Raw genomic sequence first — 18100 nt, 5'->3', positions numbered from 1 at the left:
ATTGTTTCAAAGCAATGACATCCTTACTGGCCTTTTCCCTGCCCTCTTCACCTGCCTGCCTTTTACCCTTCACCCAGCAGCCACGTAAATCCAGTCTTGGTATTTTCCTGCCTGAAACCTTTAACGGCATGTCATTGTATTGAGTTGAACCAAGTGAAATCGTTGGTTAAAATGAAAATCAGTGATTTTACGCTGATCAACCCAATACTTAAAACGGAAACTCCTTGCCTATAATAAGGTTTTGTATAAGCTGGACCTAATCTCTTCTCACTCTTTTACCCATGTTATCTTCATCCAATGGCTTCTCCCTCCCTTTTTTTATGGCAACTCACAATAAGAAATACATTTTACATCATGATCCAGGATCCACATATACATAAGCAAACATAACATGCTTCAGGTCTTGACTGGAACATAATTTCCTAAGAAGCTTTCTTCAACCAACTTGTTCAAATGGATCCCATCCCACCCTTGATTCTCTACCACTGGATCCTATTTAATTTTTATACCACTAGGCGTAATCTGAAGTTCTACATTTACTTATTTGTGAGAAAGAGAACAGCAGTCCCCTGATATCCAGGAACTGACCTGATATAATCACTTAGGCCTTGATGTTGCTATGGGCTGGCCTGGCACTCGCAGCTAGGACTTGATGTCTCCCTGTGGAACACAAACAATATCACAATATCACACAACATCAACATGAGACAAGGGCACTTTGTGACCATGATAAATCATGACCAAAACAAGATCACTCATAATCGTATCTGAGCAGAGAAAACATTAACATTCTCCAAGCTACAAAATACCAAATATCTTCCCTCCAGCTAATATGAGTGACTGCAACTTCTTTCCTGATTACACCTATAGCCTCCATATAAATAAGATTTACTGATATGTCCAATCACAGAATCACCGCCTCTTGTAGAGACTAAACCTGTTTCCTGGAACCTTTCCCCAAATTACCTACCCTAACCCCAAATCCCATGAGTCCTTTCGAACACCCTCATACCGAAATGCCCCACGTTTCCACATGGTGTGGTCTCCTTTGCAGCAATGAGTTGATAAACCCAACTTGTTCAGCCACAAGTATGGTTTCGTGTATATTATTCACCAACGTATTCCCTGGGACTTGCACAGTGCCCACCACTTAAGAGGTGCTTAATATCTTGGATAAACAAATAAAATGGATAAGAATGAGAATAATTAATTACTTAATTTCCACCTTCCTGGGCAGAGGTGGAGGGCCTGTCTGGTGGCTGGCCGATCTTTCTAGGAGACAGTGTTCTACCTTGCTGTGTGACTATAGAGCTATTAGCGGTCATTAACACCCTCCTTAAACGCTTGGTGATCTCTTCTGTGACCATCTCTTCTGCTAGTCAGAGAAGTTCTCAGTCCTTTTAAACATCCTCAAACCTAATTCTTCCATGACCTTGGCTTACTGAGTTCTCAGCACTTAAATGTTTTCTGGACTGCGATCAGCAACGGTGAAATCTCATCCTTCGACCTTCTGTGATGCTGTTTCCAAGCAAGAATTTCTTTGACAAACTTCTGACGCCCTCATTCGCCACATCTAGCTATGTGTAATATTTTGAGGTTCACTGAGCCTCCATAATTTTTAACGATCTTTTTCTGATTATAACACTAACCCATGCTCATTACAGAGCATTTAGAAAACACAGAATGGTGCAAAGAATAAAAACTGAAATTAGCCATAATCCCCCAGGTGAGACCTTGATTTCAGTTGGACATGTAGATATTAACATAAATTAAAAACATACATTCATTTCTTATGTTTTTCACAAGAATATTATGAGTGTTACCTTCATCATTAAATATTCTTCAAAATCACAATTTGCAACTTTGTTATTTCATTCAGAGAACTTTATGTGCTAAGAAATCAAAAGCCAACATACTCAGTGTATGGTCCTAAATGTAGGTAGCTGAACTCTTAATAGGGAATATTTAGATTTCTTCTAATTTTTCACTGTTACTATTATAAATACTTCAGGGAACATCTTTATGTATGAATCATTGTCCACATTCTTTAGAAAGGTTTATTAGAAGTAACATTATTAATTTAATGCACATGAATTTTGAATACTCTCAATAGATATTGCAAAATTGTTTTAAAGACTTTACATTTCTGGGGCACCTGGGTGGCTCAGTCGGTTAAGCATCCAACTCTTGATTTTGGCTCAGGTCATGATCTCGCGGTCCATGGGTTCGAGCCCCGCATCGGGCTCTGTGCTGACAGCTCAGAGCCTGGAGCCTGCTTAAGATTCTGTGTCTCCCTCTCTCTCTCTGCCCTTCCCCCCCGCTCATGCTCTCTCTCTCAAAATAAACAAACATCAAAAAAAAAAAAAAAAAAGACTTTATATTTCTGCCAGAGAAGGTACCTGATTCTCCAACCTTCACCAACACTAAATATTATTATTTTAAAATATATATTATAAGGAAGATTTATTTTTAAATGGTAACTAATTTTTACTTACTTTTTTTTTTTTTTTTTAACTCCTGGTGAAGTTCAGGAATTTGTTCAAATAAATTTCTTTAAGGATCCAAATACTCCTTCCTACCCTATTTTTTTTTTAATTTTTTTTTAACGTTTATTTATTTTTGAGACAGAGAGAGACAGAGCATGAACAGGGGAGGGGCAGAGAGAGAGGGAGACACAGAATCTGAAACAGGCTCCAGGCTCTGAGCTGTCAGCACAGAGCCCGACGCGGGGCTCGAACTCACGGACCGTGAGATCATGACCTGAGCCGAAGTCGGACGCTTAACCGACCAAGCCACTCAGGCGCCCCGTTATTTTTAAAAACAAAATTGAATAAAGCATAATGCCTTTACAATAATGTTGTACAGTAGTTTTCTCACATAGATAAGCTATGTATTGTAGGACCTCCATGACCATGAACCAAAAACGAGTCAAGTCTGACACCGGCAGACAATCTGTTACATCAGAACTGTGGTGGAAAAGCCAGGACGTGCAGTTTACACATTGGTATTCTCCATGTTAACTTCAGAATTATTGGTGCGGGAAGAAATTGCTAGGTCATAATTTCAAGGGAACAGGACTTAGAAAAAAACTTTCTATAAATTTTGCTTATTTATTATGTGCTCCTGGGTTAAGCCGTGACTAAGATTAGAGACGTGAGGGAAGGGAAGGAAGTGTATTCCAGACAGAAATTCATCTCTGCCAAAGGTTCAAAAATACCCAGACATTTCCCTGGTGGTGTTTTGCAATTCTTCGTATTTGCATTTTTCTCATAACAAAGACCCTAGCCTGCAGCCAGAGCTATTTTACCCCCTCCAACATTTTCTGAACAAAACTGCCTGGATCCAGATTTCTATTTTTAACCCCCTTGAAACTCTTTTTGAATTAATCACTTGATCTGTGTGTGTGAAATGCGCTCTGAGCTCTGAATAGCTTCAATTATATTACATTCTATTCAGGTAAATTCAATCCAACAAACATTTACTGAGAACCCACCATGAAAAACAAATAATTCTCTTAAAAAGAGGTGTGTAGGAGTACCAGATATATCAACACCTAACCACAATACTCCGTGACTGTCTCCACGTCCTACAGATGGATATAAAGGACCATAGAAATACAGATAAGGGACAGGAAGAACAACTCCTTTTACCTCCACTCCTTTTGTTGAGTGGGTGGATCAAGGGTTTTCAGGAAGTAGAAGAGAAAGAGAAGAAAACAATTTTAGTTTCTTTATAGCTACAGTCCTAGCCCTTTCCCAATTTAAGGCTCCTAGTTAGGCTCCTAGATTGGTCTGGAACTGAGGTAAGTAGCCAAAGCTTTGGGGCAGATGGCTGCAGATTTAGTGGGCAGCAGGAATGTGCCATGAGAGCGGCCAGATGTGCTGAAAACTAGATCGAATATTTTAAGAGGCAAATGCATGTGGCTGTATTTCTAACTTTTTTTTTACTTTATTGAGGTATGATTGACATGTACATTACATGTACATTACATGTACATTACATACATCACACATGCATGTGCCTGTGAAACCATTACCACCATCAAGGTCATAAACATATTCATCTCCTCCCAAAATTTCTATCCTCTTCCTTTATCATGATTATTATTGTTATTTGTGTGTGTGTGTGTTAAGAACCCTTAAGAACTACCCTCTTTGCAAATCGTTAGCTATAGGCACTATGTTATATAGCAGATTTCCAGAACTTATTTATCTCACATGATGGAAACTCTGTCCCCTTTGACTATCACTCCACCCCCTTTCCACCCCTAGCAACCACTTCTACTCATTGCTTCTATGAGTTTGACTATTTTATCTTATTTCGTTATTGATTTTTTTAGAAGTGGGGAGGGGCAGAGGGAGAGAGAGAGAATCTTAAGCAGGTTTCATGCCCAGCATGGAGCCCGACAGAGGACTCGATCTCACAACCGTAAGATCATGACCTGGGCTGAAATCTAGAGTTGGACACTTAACCAGCTGAGGCACCCATAAGTCCCAAGTTTGACTATTTTAGATTCCACATATAAGTGAGATCAATGGTGTATCTAATTGGATGGATCTTTGCAGGTTATGAAGTCCTCCTTCCTTCATACGTTATCTCATCTGTACTTATACCAAGTGGGTAAATGAGTAATTATTCTCCAATTTTAACAGCTGAGGAAACTGAAGCTCAGACAAGTTAAGTGACTTGCCCAAGACCATCCAGAGAATGGCCCAGCTCAGCATAAAACATAGGTCTGCTGACTACAAGTTCAGTGTTCTTTCTACAAGAGGAAAGCCCAAACACGTTATAAGGCATGCTGGTATTATCTGTGCACACAGATAATATGTGGCTCCAGCTCCAGCCACTAGAAAAATTGCTCTAACCACTAGAATAATGGCTCCAGCTTCTAGAATTTTATTGTATTTTAAGTAAACTCTATACCCAGTGTGGGGCTTGAATTCACAACCGCAAGATCAAGAGTCACATGCTCTACAAACTGAGCCAGCCCGGCACCCCTCCAGCTTCCAGAATTTTTAAAGTCCCCTTTCAACCTATACTAAAAGAAAGCTAGACTTAAAAGGGAAGGAAGTGGAGAGGAAGCTTTTAGTTATACAATTGACTCAGGCAGAAGATGTAGGCAAAACATAATGCTCTAAAAATTTCACCTGTCTGATGAAAAGGGAGGTAAAGCTAAAGAAGAAAGCTATAAAAGATCAACCACAATAACAGTATCATATTATTATCCTATTTTCATGATGTGATAATAACTATTAGGTAATAGTACATAATGCTCAAGTAATACTTATTATTAAGACACTTATATAGTGCTTACCATATTCTAGGTACTGTTTAATATTTTAGATATGTAAACTCAATTCAATCCTGCCTCTAAGAGGCAGGTATGATTATGATTTCCATTTTATAGATGAGAAATCTGAGGTACAGAGAAGGTAAGTTGCTCAAGGCCACCCAAGCAGTACGTGATGGAGCCCTGATACACACCCAGACAGCTGGACTTCCCAGGGCCACTTAACCACTTTCCTGCACTGCCTCTTCTGAAGCCTGCAAAACTCCTTCCAGGAACAGCTAGACTTTGCTTTGACCTAAGTTAGGGATGTCCCTCCACAATGTGCTCTCATAACACCCTATACAACCCCTGTCCAACTCCTCACCTTTTCTGTAATCACTTGTTTAATTGTCTTTCTCCATAGTCTCAAAGGTATGGAGGCAGATGCTGTGACTCGCTCATTTACCACCATAACCCAAGCACCTGGCTCAACGCCTGCACCATCATAGTTGCTCAATGCATACTTGTAAAAATACTTATTAATCTAACAAGCTCTTCTGTGTTTACCAGGTACCGTTCAAAGAACAAATATTAAAAAAATCCTAGGAGGCATATACTACATTATTGATAAGGAAACTGAGGCACAGAGAAGTTGAACAAAGTCACAGACTAGCAATGAGTCAAGATGGTAACCGAGGCTGTCTGACTTCAGAGTCCATGCTCTTAATGACTAGGCTGAATGAATACATGAATGAATGAATGAAACATCTACTTGCATGTACTATATAATCTGGGATTGCTATTCCTTAGGCTTTTGTGGTCAAGCAGTTTTCTTAGTGGCTTCTTCATGGCTTCCTTTATGGCTTGGGTTTGTTATTTTTCACTGGCCTCTTCCAGTGGAAAGATGATGAACATTACAATTGCAACTTGGCTGACTGAAGTACCAGATATTTGTCTCAGTTACTCTGCTTTTTATTTAGTCTCTACAAATGTCTCAAGGTGGAAATAGTTGTCCAAATCTTTGGAAAAGAATTAAATAACTGAATTCTCTCACAGCATTGCAAGATGTCAGCAGAGTGCCAAATAGGAAAAAAAAAAAAAAAAAAAAGGCTAAAAGATTTAGTTTATTTCTAAACATGCAGCGTTATTGTGCTGATATCCTCAGATTCCAAGTAAATTGTGAAAAAATATTGAAATACAATTAAACATACATATTTAAATATTTAAACAGAAATGACTACTATGACATTTTTACAGCTTATTATTTACTTGGTTTGTTCTATAAAAGCTTATGCCATGAAAATAGGATCCTTGTTTCTCAAAAACTATTTGATACCTATTGGAATACCGGGAGAAAAAAAAATGGACAGTTGGGAAATAAATGTGCCTAAACATATACAGATTTTTCTGTTTATTCGTCAGTCTCTTTCCTGGTATTTCAAGGACTTGGAATGAGAAAAATCACACAGAACAGTGCCCTGAGCAATGGACTTATCATGATCAGGTGTATATTTCCTCCCACTTCATTCTCATCAGAGTGTGAAACATATGGGCCCCTTCAATGTGTAGGACTGGGCCTTGTGGCCCTGCAGGTGCTCATAAATACTTGTTGAAGAGAGAGTAACATAGACGGGAAGATACAGTTCGATATCCCTATGTTCTAGAATGGCTCTTCAGGGGCGCCTGGGTGGCGCAGTCGGTTAAGCGTCCGACTTCAGCCAGGTCACGGAGTTCGAGCCCCGCGTCAGGCTCTGGGCTGATGGCTCAGAGCCTGGAGCCTGTTTCCGATTCTGTGTCTCCCTCTCTCTCTGCCCCTCCCCCGTTCATGCTCTGTCTCTCTCTGTCCCAAAAATAAATAAACGTTGAAAAAAAAAAATTTAGAATGGCTCTTCAAAAATGCAGATCAGCCTCTCCAAACAAAGTAAGCGAAACCAAAAAGCCTGTTTTCCCAAATTTTTTGTGCAATTGAACCCAGAGGAGAAATCAGAAAATATTTCAACCACAAACCAAAAGTCTTTAAATGGGGTAGTTTTTCAAGGTTTCCAGATGCATTATAAATTATTATAGTCTTTGTCTCTGTCTCTGAATTTTCCCCCAGTAGAAAGAATTTATTTTATTTTGGTGCCACATTGAGTGTACAATGAAAAGAATCTATCCACCCCATCCTACCTCCCAAGCCAACAGATTCCTTCCCAAGAGGGAATCACTATTACTGGATTCTTGTATATCCATCTGGAGATATTCTTTGCATATACATTTTTTTCACAGACGATAATATACCATACATAACCTTCTCTTCCCTGTTTTTTTCACATACCAAGACATGATGGATGGGGCTCCACACGAATAAATATACAGATCTGTATCATTCACTTATGTGACTGTATAGACTTCTGTTAGATGAAGATGCCATAATACCTTTAGCCTGCCTACTATCACTGGACAGTTAGGACTTACATTTTACTATTAGAAACAATACTGAAAAGAATATACTTAAGCATATATAAATCACAGATATTTTAGAGGGAAAATAACACTAGGTAAACACTGAAACAGAAGGTTCTTTGAAACCCTTTTTTAGGGTACTTATTTCCAAATTTATTTATTTTTTTTTATTTAAAAAAAAATTTTTTTTTTCAACGTTTATTTATTTTTTGGGACAGAGAGAGACAGAGCATGAACGGGGGAGGGGCAGAGAGAGAGGGAGACACAGAATCGGAAACAGGCTCCAGGCTCTGAGCCATCAGCCCAGAGCCTGACGCGGGGCTCGAACTCACGGACGGCGAGATCGTGACCTGGCTGAAGTCGGACGCTCAACCGACTGCGCCACCCAGGCGCCCCATCCAAATTTAAAAAAAGAAAAAATTCAATCTCCAGTAGTTGAGGAGAATAATGAACTATAACAGAAATCAGAGATTTCTTTTTTTAATTTTTTTTATTAAAAAAAATTTTTTTTAAACGTTTATTTATTTTTGAGACAGAGAGAGACAGAGCATGAACAGGGGAGGGGCAGAGAGAGAGGGAGACACAGAATCTGAAACAGGTTCCAGGCGCTGAGCGGTCAGCACAGAGCCCAACGCGGGGCTCGAACTCACTGACCGTGAGATCATGACCTGAGCCGAAGTCGGACGCTTAACCGACCGAGCCACCCAGGCGCCCCAGAAATCAGAGATTTCTAACACGAAAAAGAAAACTAGATTTTTGGGGAATGACTTACTCTCTTTACGAGTAGGATGGTTTACGAATTAAGTGAAGTGTTGGGGCATCTGGGTGGCTCAGTCGGTTAAGCATCCACCTTCGGCTCAGGTCATGATCTTGCCATTCATGAGTTCAAGTCTCGCGTCAGGCTCTGTGCTGACAGCTCAGAGCCTGGAGCCTGCTTCGGATTCTCTGTCCCCCTCTCTCTCTGCCCCTCCCCCACTCATGCTCTGTCTCTCTGTCTCTCAAAAATAAATACATGTTAAAAAAAATTAAAAAAAAAAAAGAATTTGGACTTCAGAGTCAGACAGATCTCATTCAAAATCCCAGTGTCACTCTATGCTACCAACAGTGGGGTGCCCCGTTAAGCCAACTAATGGTGGATGTCCAGTCCTTAACAATTCTTTTATTCATTCAAGAGATATCTCTTGAGGACCTGCGATGTACCAGGCAAAGCAAAGCAAATCACTAATGGATGAAGTGCCAAGGCTCAAGTCCCTCTATCCTGGTGTCACAGAGAATCATTCAGCCTGCCCACGGTGTTTTACTGTTTCAGACATTTTGCCACCTGCCACCAAGCTCCCTTTAAACAACTGAGTTTGGAATCTGCAGCTCTGACCTGGATAGCTTCATCAGTTTCCTTTTGACTCTCTGCCTTTCCTTTCTCCTGCTCCCCTTCACTGAGAGAAGAGCATTCAGACATTTATCCTCCTACAGCCCTGATAACTTCATCAGAAGGGAGGGGGGAGGGGCACCCAGGTGGCTCAGTTGGTTACGCATCTGACTTTGGTTCAGGTCATGATCTCACAGTTTGTGGGTTCGAGCCCTACGTTGGCTCTGTGCTGACAGCTTGAAGCCTGGAGCCCGCTCTGGATTCTCTGTCTTGCGCTCTGTCTCTCTCTCTCTAAAATAAATAAACATTAAAAATTTTTCAAAGAAAGAAGGGAGAGGGGAGACAGAGAGAGAGAACCCCCATAGACCAGTGCAACCAATGGACCTTTGCCCTGCTTTTGCCTTTTCTGATCTTACTTGAAGAGACCACACCTACAGTTCAATGTTAGAGGTTATCGCGCGTAGGGTCCCAGTTCCGGGGTCTCTGCCGATGTCCTTGTTTCCGTTGGACACTGGCTCCAGCTGAGGATGTTTTCTTCATGCTCACTGTATCGGGGTTCTTGAATGCAAAGAACAGCCATGGACCCTGGCTAACTTAAGTGGAAAATGAATTTATTAGAAGGATATTGGATGACTCACAGAATTGGCTGGGAAATGGAGAACAGGCTTAGAAAACAGGAAGGAACCAAGGGGCAGGCCACTGGAGCAGTCTGGTTAAGGGGACGAATGTTGCAGGCATCACATCCATCACCATTGTTTCGCATGGCTCAGATGGCCCTGTTGCACCTGTTGGCATACCGCCACAGGTAACAGCCAGCTAACTCTTCCTCCTTGCATCATTCGTCAAGTCCTGGAAAGAGCATCTCATTGCAGAGCCTAGTTCACATGCCTGGGCTTTAGCTGTCCAGAAACTCAGGCAAAACCAGTGGCCTATTAATTGGCTACCCTCTTTGTTGACCCCAGCTTCCCGTCTAATCCTCCCCCAACTTGGAAGGAGAAGGTTTGGTCACAGGCCAAGATCCAGAATCATATTCGCAAAGAGGCTTCCATGGATTTTGTGTTGGCCCTATTTGGGCCCATCATTGTGTAGCCATCCTTTGGATATTGATATTTATTATTTCTTTTTAAGTCAATACTTGCTCTTAGTTCCATTGCGACTGCCTTGCCCTGCCTTGCCCACCTCTCACTTCGCCATGTTTCTCGGCAACCTATTTGAACCTGTTTTTTCTGTTGTGTTTTCATAACAAAGACCTTCCCCTCAGCTTAATAATTTCAAACTTGTAGTCTGTATTCTATACTTTTTCCAGCTTTAAGGCTTTTGTACGCTGGAAAAATCTGTGCACTTGGGGCTAAGGTTATTTCTTCTCAACCATCTTGTTCGGCTATCTAAGCATTTCACATAATTTGTTAAAGAGATTTAAATTTTTTTAAGAAATATATATTTTTAATGTTTATTTATTTTTGAGACAGAGAGAGACAGAGCATGAATGGGGGAGGGTCAGAGAGAGGGAGACACAGAATCCGAAGCAGGCTCCAGGCTCTGAGCTGTCAGCACAGAGCCCGACGCAGGGCTCGAACTCACAGACCATGAGATCATGACCTGAGCCGAAGTCTGACGCTTAACCGACTGAGCCACCCAGGTGCCCCGAGACTTAAATTTTTTTTTAATGTTTATTTATTTTTGAGAGAGAGACAGACAGACAGACTGTGAGTGGGGGAGGGGCAGAGAGAGAGGGGGACACAGCATCCGAAGCAGGCTCCAGGCTCCGAGCTGTCAGCAAAGAGCTCATCACGGGGCTCGAACCCACAAACTGTGAGGTCATGACCTGAGCCGAAGTCGGGTGCTTAACGACCTGAGCCATCCAGGTGCCCCTGAAGTCCAAATTCTTAATCACTGGGCTGTCTTGTCCACTTCCTGGACCCCTCCAGCAGTAACTGCGGAGGGTTCTGCTGCCTGCCAAACCGTGTGGAGGCGCCCTTCACGCTGCTGGTGCTCGCCAAGCTGTCCCTTGCCCTGGTTGCCATCCACTCCCTCTGTAAGCATGGTCGTGGCAGAGATGCTGGATTTTTCAAAGTGCCAAAGGTCCTCGGAACTCTGGGCAAGTGTGCTTTGCCTACCACACTTTATGAATGAGTGTGAGACATGACGCTTGTATGCCAATGGCACACAGAGATTTTAGGGAAACTGCTCTTTCGCATTTGACTCATAGCTCACATTTCCTCCTCTTCCTAGCACACACAACTGCACTTGGATGCCCACATTACTCAGATATGAGTTTATGGAGAGGGCTGAACCAGGACACAGATCTGAGTAACAAGCATGACTCAGTATACCCTGGCCCTCCAATGACTCAGGTTTCGTTACAATTTTATACCCCAGGTTCTTCCCTGGAGATTCATCTCTCAGGAAATTTCTTGAGATCTTCTGTAGGTTAGACTTCTGGTGGCCGTCCCTGTCTCCTAGAGGGGTCAGGCTTGTATGAATCCCAGCAGTAGACACAAATAGGATTCTCCCTAGGGTACTTCTTGGATGAAGTTAGCAGTCTCAAGCAGATCTAATAAATTCCCTTTAACTTCCATGCAATAAAATCAACAAAACAAGGGGCACCTGGGTGGCTCAGTCAGCGTCCGACTTGGGCTCAGGTCATGATCTCACGGTTCGCGCCCTGTGTTCGAGCCCTGTGTCGGGCTCTGTGTTGGGCTCTGTGTTGACAGCTCGGAGCCTGGAGCCTGGATTCTGTGTCTCCCTCTCTCTCTGCCCCTCCCCTGCTTGCACTCTGTCTCTCTCTCAAAAATAAATAACTCTTTTAAAAAAATCAACAAAACCATTTAAATCAATTTTCCACTTTATATGAAAAATGCAAAATGATAGTGATAGAAGCAGATCAGTGGCTGCTTGAGGTTGAGGGTAGGGAGACAGAATTCACTGCAAAGGGGTGCAAGGAAGCTCATTAGGGTGAGGACACTGTTTTATATCTTGACTGTGCTGGGGATTATGTGATTGTGTACTTGTTGTAAGTTTGAAGTCCTTCAGAAGCTGACTTGAGCAGGCTCCACACTGTCAGCGTGGAGCCTGATGCCTGAAACCACGCATGAGCCATGAGATCATGACCTGAGCAAAAACCAAGAGCCGATGCTCAACCGACTGAGCCACCCAGGTGACACGTTTCTTAGACATTTTCTATTGACTGAGAGAAAGAGAAAGAGAGAGGAGAGAGAGAGAGAGAGAGAGAGAGAGAGAGAGAATCCCAAACAGGCTCCACGCTCAGCACAGAGTCCATGCAGGGCTCGTTCCCATGAATCACAAGATCATCACCTGAGCCTAAACCAATAGACACTCAAACAACTGAGCCACCCAGGTGCCCCTATTTTTTTTTTCTTTTTTTTCCCCTTAATTTAAGTAGACTCCACACCCAATGTAGGGCTCGAATTCACAACCCTGAGATCAAAAGGCACATGCTCCACCAACTGAGGCAGCCAGGTGCCCCTCTTAGACATTTAATTTTAAACATTACTTTTAGGAATAATTTAAAAATTAGGGTAATGTAGGCTTTCTCCAGAGAATTTGTTTCCTTCTACCAAATACCTTATGGTGCTAGCAGCCAAGGTCAGGGCTGGGTTATCTACATGACCCACTGGAGAGTACCTACCTCTACCCTCTGCAAGTAGGGCATTCCAGGGTTCCAGTCAAGTGCAGAAGGCCTCCATCTTCAGATGTGTTGAATTCAAACCCCTATTCCTTCAGCCCCAGGTTCCATGAAGCCACCCCACTCTTCAGTTGTTCCCTTCAGATTAATTAGCAAATGGCCCCAGGGTAAAAGCAGTTTTTCAACATATTTTTTTTTTATTTTTTTTCAACGTTTATTCATTTTTGGGACAGAGAGAGACAGAGCATGAACGGGGGAGGGGCAGAGAGAGGGAGACACAGAATCGGAAACAGGCTCCAGGCTCCAAGCCATCAGCCCAGAGCCTGACGCGGGGCTCGAACTCACGGACCGCAAGATCGTGACCTGGCTGAAGTCGGACGCTTAACCGACTGCGCCACCCAGGCGCCCCAGTTTTTCAACATATTTAACAAGGAGGGGGTTATCTTCAGCACCCAAAAGACTTACCTTTGACCATTGGCCAAAGGCAGACTTGTCCCTTACAAACCTTTTTTTTTTTTTTTTTTTTTTTTTTGCACGAGCCACTGTCCCTTGGACAGAAATGGTCTCAATTCATCTGTTTAAGTTCCAATTCTTTCCCAGGTCAGGGCCAACTATATTATTAGGACTTTGATGCCTTTTAGTAAATGCTTCGGATATTTATCCAGCTTCTTTTTAATTGCCGTTAGTGAAAGAATAAAAGGATTTATATTTAAAGAGCGCCCAAGAACCAGGAAGTGGACAAATCTGAAGAGAGACAAATCTGGATGGTCCCTCTTTCAGTACCTTGGTAGATTGGATTATTGTTGAGCAAATATAAACTCCACCCAACCTCCACGAGACGAGTCTACTTCCCAGCTCTTTGGAGTTGAACTTGGTCATGTGATTTGCTTTGACTACTGAGACGTTGCCAAAGAGGTGCAAGGAGAAGCTTCAAATGTGTTGCATATTTGGGCTTGCTCTCCTGGATCCCTGCACCCCCATAAGAACTCTGCTCAGGAAGCTGCTGCCCCTTCAGCCTGGGCCCCAGAATGAATGAGTACACATGAAAGCAATCCTGAGCTGAACCCACAGAGGAGACAACCCCAGCTGGATTTGCAGCTTGAAGGAGAGCCATTCAGATGAGCCCACTTTAGATATGCTGACCCCTCAGCCGACCTGCAGCTGCCTGAGAGAAAACAAATGATAATTCTTTGAAGACCCTGCATTTTGGGTCCAGTTAGTTACACAGCACTTTTGTGGCCATACCAAACCATACAAGACCTAGCAAGAAGCGGGCTCAACAGATCAGTGTTACTGCAACGCACAAAATAAAAAGGCTGTTATCAGAATCTGAGCTCCAGAAGCTTTTCTTTGCTGACACAGGTCATTCTCCACCCAGGAGGTTCTCTTTATACATAATTGCCTAGATGCTCCCCTATCCCATTCTCTATGGGTAGTTAAAACATCATAGGAGTGTGGTCCTGGGACCACCCCCATCCCCCCCACCCCACTTCTTTGTAAAGGTGTACCAGTGTATTTATGCCAGGCTTAAATTAAGCAAGTGTCCATGTGGGATAATGAGGAACAATGCCTTGTTGCATGTGCAGTATGTTCTGCCCACTAAATCTTATTTTGCCTTTACGCCACGCAGCACTAAGTGGTGTGTGTGCCTCTGCCCGTTTTGCACAATGAAGGTAAAGGTTGGTAAGAATCATCTCGCTCGCTGTCACCGAAAGCCAGAAATCCTTACCGCGCTGCTACAAACCCATTGCCCAAACTTAACAAATTTTACTATTTTTTGTCATGTGCATTTTTTAAATTGTTTCCTGCTGTTATTGCTGATACATACGAATGCTATTGATTTTTATGTTGATGATGCATCCAAAAACTTTGCTGAACTCTCTTTCGTTTTCATTGTTCATATATTCTCTGGCATTTCTACACTGACAATCCCAACATCAGGATGTAACGAGCGCTTTTTGTTTCTCCCTAGCTGTTGAATCTCTTGTTTCCTTTTTACATCTTTTTGCATTGGCTCGACCCTCCAGCATGACACTAAATAGTAACTATGGTAATGGTGAACATTCTTGTCATGTTTTAAAGAAAATGCTTTTGAAAGTCCCCCATTAAGTGTAATTTTTGCTGTAGGATTTTAGTGGATTAAGGAAGTTCCCTTTTATTCCTAGTTTGCTAAAATGTAAATTTTAATCATTGAGCATTGACTTTTACTGAAAGCTTTTCTGCATCTATTAGAATGATCGTATGTATTTTCTCTTTTAATCTGTCAATATGGTAAATTATACTGTATTTATCTCCATAAGTGAAAAAGTTGAAAAAGAAAAGTTGAAGAGAGATATTATCTACTTCTTGAATGGTTGCAAGATATTAGTGTCTGTAAAATATTAGTGTCTTTCAGGAGAGGCAACTTGACTACTAATTCAATGATGAGTATGTCCTTGAATAATATAATCGTTTTCATTGTGAAGCACATCTCACAAGAGGGTACAAAATGTATTTGCATCTCCTAAAAATAACAGTAACACGAATACCTGCGTGTTCACAGGATCCATTAAGAAACAGACCAGCACCAAGTTCTCTGCATAACCCTCCCAGATCATGGCCCTTTTTCTCCCCATAGAGATAACTGAGTGCTCAATCTTGTATAAAACATTTCCTTGAGGGGCGCCTGGGTGACTCAGCTGGTTAAGCATCTGACTTTGGCTCAGGTCATGATCTTACGGTTCATGAGTTTGAGCCCCACATCGGGCTCTGTGTTGACAGCTCAGAGCCTGGAGCCTGCTTCAGATTCTGTCTCCCTCTCTCTCTGCTCCTCCCCTGACCACACTCTGTGTCTCTCTCTCAAAAATAAAAATAAACATTAAAAAGATTTAAAAAACCATTTCCTTGATTTTCTTCGTAGTTTTAACACTATGTATCTCTGGGCAATACTATTTAGTTCTATTTCTGAACTTTGTATAAAATGTATCATATTGTTAATGGTTGTATATATTCATCTGCGACTTTCTTCCTTTGCCCTATATTTTGTTTTTGAATATCATTCTTTGAGGGGCACCTGGCTGGCATAAAGCCTGCGACTCTTCATTATCAGGGTTGTGGGTTCAAGCCCCGCATTGGGCATGGAGCCTACTTAAAAAAAGATATCATTCTTTGAAATTGAAATGTGTAGCTGTAGTCCTTTATTTATTTAGTTAGTTAGTTATTGCTGTATAGTATTAGCCTGTATTAAATTACTCTTATCCATTCTAGTATTGATTGACATTTGGGTTGTTTCTAGTGTTTTTGTTATTGCAACTAATGCTGCTGTTAAGTCTCCTGGCTTACATGTGTCAGATTTATACACAGTCATTTGTACACACACCCCTCCAGGAGTGGAACTGTTGGGTTATAGGGTAAATATGAACGGGCCATTTGTATTTCCTCTTCCATGAAAGATTAAAAAAACTGAGGCAGCCAACTACAGCCTGTGAGCCAGCTACCTATTTTGGTAACTAAAATTTTATTAGAACCAGGGCCAGGATTAGGCGGGAGGGAAGTGAGGCAGGGTTTTGCCCATTTACGGTTGGATCTTCTCTTTATTTTATATTTTAATATTTTGTCCATCGTGGAGGTTTTTTTGCATGCATTTTGATTTAAACATAATATATCAAAATATTATTTACCTTGATTACTACGTCTTTTGGTGCTTGCTTAAATTTTCTGCCCCAGGTGAATGCGTCCCTAGTCCCAGCCCCGACCCAGTCTAAACTACTTATTATCTCCAGGCCGCACTTCTGCAATAGCTTCCTAACTGGTCTCTCCACTTGGACTGTTGCCACACATCTTTGATCCATTCTCTACATTGGGCAGCCACCCTGATCTTGCAAAAAGATAAACTGATTTATGTTACTCCTCTGCTTTAAACCGTTCAATTGTCTCCTACTCAGAGTAAAACCCAAATTCTATGCAGAACCCCATTTAATCTGTATTTCGCCTTCTTTCCTAACTTCATCTTCTACTACTCTGCCTTCCTCTGTTCTATCTAAGATCACTGGCTAACTTTCCGTTTCTGGAATATGCTAAACTCATTCCTGCCTCCTGGTCTCTGGCATGGGCCATTCTGTAAATGAGTCATCTCTTCTAAACCTTTAACTTTCAGATTAAGTTATCTCTTTAGAGAGGCTTCGCAATCTAAAGTAAATCCCCTCCTGATAGTTCTATTACTGTTCCTTTTACTTCCTAATGCTTTGACAACATAGAAGTAGGGTTTTATTTGCTTATTACTTTGTTTACTTGTGTTTTTTTGGTCTTCTCTTTTAAAGCCTCAGATCTTTGAGTTTAGTGCTTTCCTCACTACCAACACTCAATATTTAGCACTCAACCTGTCACTAAATAATTAAAACTAAGAAAAAAAGATAAACCTAAAGTAAACGGGTTTTTAGAAAAAAGGCCCCCCCAAACAGAGTGGTATTGATATTCATTAATATTAAAACAATGTGGCTATAACAAGGGTCATAAAACTGATCATTTCCCTTGGCCCAGTAGGTCTACATTTGAGACTATACTCCAAGAATAATTTGAAAATTTTATTTATTTAAAATATTCACATATTAATAATTTATGAAGGTTGAAAAAATTGGAAACAACCCAGAGCACTGATTGCCAACGAACCCTTTCCAGTTTTCATTCTCCTTCAGCCTAGATAAGCCCAACTTACATATATATATATTATAAATATAACGTATAATATATATATTATATATATATATATATATATACACTTACATATACTGCTGCTGTGGTGGGACTCAAGTAGATAAGCACTATTAGAGAAAAACCACTAAGATGGACAAAATACAACTGCCACAATTTTTAAGTTCGCCAATTTCAAACGCATAATCGTTATTTCCCTAAAATCCCATAGTTTCTCCAACGAAGCTGGAGACATCTCCATCTAGATGGACATCTCTCTCCAGATGCTGTTTCAATATTCATCCTTCTTTACCAAAAGAGTCACCATTTATAAGGCCATTTAGGTCAGAAAATCTGAGAGCCATTTATGAGAACACTTCCCTTGTCCAGTGCATCACCAAGTCCAAGTAGATCTTGAATTCATCACCTGTTTGCTGCCTTCACTGCCACCACAGTCAGAACCGCCACCTGGATACCTGAACTGTTCTTTAATTAGTTGCTCCATTTCCGTTCTTGTTCTTTTCCTATCCATTCTCCACACAGCAGTGTTCTATTTTATAAAAATGTTTACAGCTAATTCATATATGTAACAATAAGCCAATCCAGCAATTTATAAAGAAAAAGTTATATTCTTCCTCCACTACTTTCCAGTTGCAATCCCCCAAGGTAACCAATCACACTCTAAATATCTGATGTGTATGGAGCC

Source organism: Leopardus geoffroyi, chromosome A2, assembly GCF_018350155.1.
Source record: "Leopardus geoffroyi isolate Oge1 chromosome A2, O.geoffroyi_Oge1_pat1.0, whole genome shotgun sequence".
Lineage (NCBI taxonomy): Eukaryota > Metazoa > Chordata > Mammalia > Carnivora > Felidae > Leopardus > Leopardus geoffroyi.
The sequence above is the reverse complement of the archived record's forward strand: the minus strand, read 5'-3'. Positions refer to the sequence as shown.